Source organism: Raphanus sativus, chromosome 3, assembly GCF_000801105.2.
Source record: "Raphanus sativus cultivar WK10039 chromosome 3, ASM80110v3, whole genome shotgun sequence".
Lineage (NCBI taxonomy): Eukaryota > Viridiplantae > Streptophyta > Magnoliopsida > Brassicales > Brassicaceae > Raphanus > Raphanus sativus.
Window position 1 is genome coordinate 22,194,987 of NC_079513.1, and position 5,579 is coordinate 22,200,565.

The following is a 5,579-nucleotide window of genomic DNA, read 5'->3' on the forward strand; positions in this document are numbered from 1 at the left end:
ATATTCTTTTAGATATTAAATTCTAAAAAAAAATTAATATATTTAAGTATATAAATCTGGTTTCGATATATTCGATATCCGAAATATTTCGTTTCAGATCATGTTCTGTTCTAAAAAATATCATCTTAATAACATCTTACAATTTTTGGTAATTTATAGACGTTTTAAAAAATTCAAAATATAACATATATGAAAAATCTATTTTTTTAAATATGTTTAAGTGATTTTTTTTTGATAATATTAATTAAAATAAAATGCAGAGGATACAATTTTTTTTATCAAATATTTTTGATTTGTAATCATTAATTATCATATATACGTTAATCATATTAGGTAATTTCGTAGCTTTTATTTAAGGAAATAAACTTACGTAGCTTTTATTTAAGGAAAGAATTTAAGACTATTAATTAATATGATAATTAGTTTAATAAAAAGTATAATATATATTTATATGGACCAACATATTTTTCTAATGATTTCTGAGAATCATCCTAGTGATGACACGTGGCTACAAAACATGTTGTAATGTTCCAGGATTAATATATAGGGGATAATCAATCGCAACTGAAAATATACTAATCAAATATTATCTAAATTTTTATTGTTTCGAAGAATCTAAGATTATATGATATATTTTGATTTATTTCCAAAATAATAATATTTAAATGAGACACATAAATATAACTAGGATTAACAATACCCTAATGCATGTCTATAAAAAAAAATTCTTCCCGACTTATTATTAATTGGCCGCCTCCACAGAAAACCCTAGGACAGTTTCTTTTTCTTCTTTCAATTTGCTCTCTCTTCTCTCTTTTGTTTTGTCAATTGTGTGGTTCTTTCTTTTGAGATTGTTCGAGTTTATCTCTATCTTCGAAAGTGGTTCTGTTGCTAACCATGGCGTCTTTCTTGGGTGTACAACGAAGGTGGCGGTGGTAGGGTTGACCACTGGAATTCCAGAAAGCCGTCTTGATTGTTAACCTATATGTAAGTGAAATACCTTAGTTTCTTGTTGATATAGTTCTCTGCATAAATATCAATCTGGTTTTATATTTCCATGTGTAAAGAAAATAAAATTGCTTATTTTTTCTGAAACAACAGGCGCTTTTTCTTCTTAATCCTCAAAGATGAATCTACCAAATCTCATCTCCAGGTTAATGGACTCTAAACAGAGCACGTGAAAGTTGATTTCTTTTGGTGTGTGCAACTGCAGTTTTGCCAAGTCCAGTAAGTAAATTTTGTATAACTTTGTTAATATTACAAACCCATTATCTCTATCGAACTAACATACTTTTTAAATCTTGATTACCACTGCTCAGATATGTGATGTTTGATCGATCACCATCCTATTTCTTCACAGTGGGCCTTGCTCGATGGCCTCTGTCAAGAGAACGAAGGTGGAGGACGACATGCAACATAGCCTCGGTGATCATGGTTATTGCTACAGTTGTGGTGGTGGTTGATACGAGAAATCATAGATAATCATTAAATGTATTTATTTTTAATTTTATCTATGTTCTAAGTTTAGTTATTTAATTATTTAATTTTATTGTATTACAAAATATTGTCCTATATAAATAAATTGTTTTTTTTGGTATTTTAATTTTAATTTATTTGCAATATTGGTGATTATGATGAATTACTACGATTTGAGAATATTCTTTTGTGTTACTGATTGTGATGGATATATTATAATATTTTCGTCATTAGTTATTACATTTTGTGACAATATATTCGTCATAATTAGTGACAAACTTCAGACAATATAATAGTTACAAAATATGACCGTTTTGAGACAATTTTGTTAGTCGGTAATTGTGACATTATTGTTACTATTTTGTACGTCACTAGTTGTGACAAACTGGTTACCAAATATATTTGTCACAAAGAATGTGACGTTTTTGTTACCGAGAAACATATTTGTGACGACAGTATTGTAACTATCAACATTTTGTCACTAGTTCGTCACAATATCTGTATTGTTACGAAATTATGTATATTGTGACAAAATATTTTGTCACAATATGCATATTTTCCTGTAAAAATACTAACTTATACACAACTCTTGAAACAAACACTAAAAAAACACACCTTAATATATAATGAAAATATATAAATTTTAACAAGAAATAAAATTTATTCAAAAATACACAACTTTTCAACAATGTTATAGTTTTTTCATGTAAACCATATAGGAGGTGAAATTTTCATGTATAAAAATCAAGAGATTTAATTTTTCATTTTAATACACTTATTTTTAGATATAAAAAATTACAAATATTTATGAAATATTAATAAATAGATAAAAACATAATAAAAATGAAAATACATAAATATTTGTACAAAAAAGTTAAGAGATGCAACTTTCTATATATGAATAGTCACAAATTTTTTAATTTAAATATAGTTATTTTAAAATGATAATTATATGAATAGTTGCAATTTTTCAATTTAAATAGCATATATTTTCAATTTAAAGTAGTTATTTTGAAATGATACATATATGAATAGTCACAACTTTTCATTTAAATAATTACATGTTTTTAATTTAAATATTAATTAATACATAAATATTTAAACAAATAATGAAAAGACACAACTTTTAACAAAAAATAAAATTTCTATAAAAATTCATAACTTTTCAACATTGTTTGGGATTCCTATTATTAGTAGATTAGTGGATATTAAGAACGTGAAATTCATAACTAACACACATATGTCTATAAATTAGTTCATATTCAATAGATATAATTTTTTTAAGAACGTAAAATTGTGATCAAACAAAAACTGTTTTTACAAAATATGCATCTGAGTTAGAGTTTTATATAAATTAGCTGATTACACTGGTTTTTGAAAATCATCTTATTTGGTGATTTTTATTCTTCAAGAGTCTTGTGGCATCCAAATCCAGTCCTCCATCTAGAACTTAATCCTTTCTGATTGGGAGACATGGCGAAGCAGCAACAACACCAACTAAGCTCATTGAGATGTATGACAAGAACGTCTGAAGGATTAAGCGATATGATATGCCGTGGCTTAAAACTAAAATCAATACCATATCAAGAAGTCCTTCAGTCTACAGATATCTGGTTAACGCATGAGCCTAAATCAGAGTATTGCAATAAGTTTTTTTTTTGAAAAATGATGTAAAAATTATCAAAGTTTCGATCCGGATTTGTAGACTGTGTATTTGTTTAAATCTAAGTATTTTCATTTGTACATTTGTACAACTTGTTCACTAAATTATGTGTTTCTTGACTTTGTTGAAACCTTGTATTTTATGTATTTTATAAACCATAATGATAACACTAATATTTGATGTGTCCTTCCTTTAAAAAAAAGTCTATATGTTCACAGATTCACATCACACATGCATCGAATGGCAAAAAGAAAACTACTTCCCATCATCGCATTTACTGAACGTGTTGAAAAATGGCCATAAAAAATGGGTTAAAGTGGATCAATCTATCGTCAACCTAGTTTGACAATTTTAACAATTCGTGATAAATGAGTCTTGTAAATTAGTGACAATACGTATATTGCATGTCCCTTGTAAAATTTGTACCAAAATTCAAACCTGCAAATATATACCGAACATAAATGAAGCTGGTTTTGACCGGTAAGTTTCAAACCGGTTCGACAGAACCAGAACGTATGTCAATCTATTATTTTGGTAATCTTATCATCAAAACGTACATACAGTATTAACAAAATTGACTATATAAACAAAAAAAAAAGATTGGTGAAATGAAAAAGATATCAATGATATATTATCCAACTAATTAATGTATTAATGTAATTAATTAATGTATTAATGTAATTAATTAATGTATTAATGTAATTAATTAATGTATATATATATATATATATATCTTAGGTCAAATATTGTGTTCAGCTACTAGAAAAATGTGAGAACATGATAAAATATAAAGAGTCAATTGCTTAATAATATAAAAGAACCTAAATGTTAGCAATCTAATACTTTGGTGTCTATGAATCAAGGTAACATAAAAAAAAAAAAGAATCAAGGTAACATCTTATGAAATTTAGATATCTACCTAATTAGGTAGAAAGTTTAATGTAGGATGCAATTAGGGATGTCAATTGGACATCATGTCCATGGTTCACCCATGTCCAAACCCATTTGGACAAAACCAAATTAGACCAACAAATAAAGATGTCCAATTGGGTTTAACCAATTAGACCCAAATCCAATGGGCTTAACCCAAACGGACATGGGCGGCCAAATGATATAAAAATCATAGAATTTTTATTTTGAGGAAAAAAAATAAGTTTTCCCTCCAAAACCGTAAAATGGAGATTTCCCGCCAAAATCTTAAAATCAACTTTTCAAGTTTTTCTATCGAAACCGTAAAATTGAGATTTCCCACCAAAATCGTAAATCGAATTTTTGAGTTTTCCTACCAAAACCGTAAAATTGAAATTTCCCGCCAAAACCGTAAAATCGAGTTTTCCCGCCAAAACCGTAAAATTAAGTTTACTCGCCAAAACCATTAATCGAGTTTTCCCGTTAAAACCGTAAAATCGAGATTTCCCGCCAAAACTATAAAATCGAATTTTTGAGTTTTTCCGCCAAAACCGTAAAATTGAAATTTCTCGCCAAAACCGTATAATTGAACTTTCCCGCTAAAACCGTAAAATCGAGTTTTCCCGTCAAAACCGTAAAATCGAATTTTCCCGCCAAAACCGTAAATCGAGTTTTCTCGCCAAAACCATTAATCGAGTTTTCCCGTTAAAACCGTAAAATCAAAATTTCCTGCCAAAACCGTAAAATCGAAATTTCCCGCCAATACCGTAAAATCAAGTTTTCTCGCAAAAATCGTATCCATGCTTTTGAATTCAACAAAATATAATGAAATTATGTTAAAAATGAATTTTTTTGATGTTAAAACTGATTTTGTATTTGGGCTATCGCGGAAGGCCCATCTGGAATTGGCCAATTTGGTTTGGACAATTTGGACTTGGAACAATTTGGGCTTAAAAAATAAAATGTCCAATTGGCTACTTTGTCCACTTGGACAAGCCCATTGGATATGGACAGCCCATTTGACATCCCTAGATGCAATTTCTCAAATATAAATGTTCAGAAAATCGCAAAGGAATGCTTTATATGATGGGATTATTACTTATGTAGGTGTCTAGCACCAATGGATTTTTAGAAAATCATTTTGTTTAAATCCGATTTGCAGCTCGTGTTTAGGATACTTAAACATTTTTTTAAAATAATACCATTAAACAAGTTTACATTCTCTAACTGTAACACATCTATTTAAACATTACAAATTTTGAGTTAGGTTTGTAAAAGTTTATTATCTGAAAAAAACAAAGAAAAATTAGTAAAAATTAATAGATTATTCAGTAATTTTACTAAACCTTTAAAAACATTTCTTATACCTTTGGGAATCTTACCAAGAAAACGAATATAATAAGAAAACAAAATAAAATAAGGAATGGTATTGAGAATTGACCTACAAAAAATAACATAAAATAATTTGTTTCTTTAAATGAAATATTTATTCTCCTTAAACACACAGTCCAAGTCTTTTAAAGAGATCCCC

General features: G+C 27.9%; 1 long non-coding RNA gene across 1 annotated transcript; it reads left to right on the forward strand.

The window, feature by feature from the left end:
* The first annotated feature begins 711 nt into the window (after nt 1–711).
* Nucleotides 712–1,620, forward strand: LOC130509525 (uncharacterized). Its single transcript, XR_008943532.1, has 3 exons — nt 712–987; nt 1,102–1,227; nt 1,320–1,620. It is a non-coding gene; the product is annotated as an uncharacterized LOC130509525 (long non-coding RNA).
* The last annotated feature ends 3,959 nt before the right edge of the window (nt 1,621–5,579 follow it).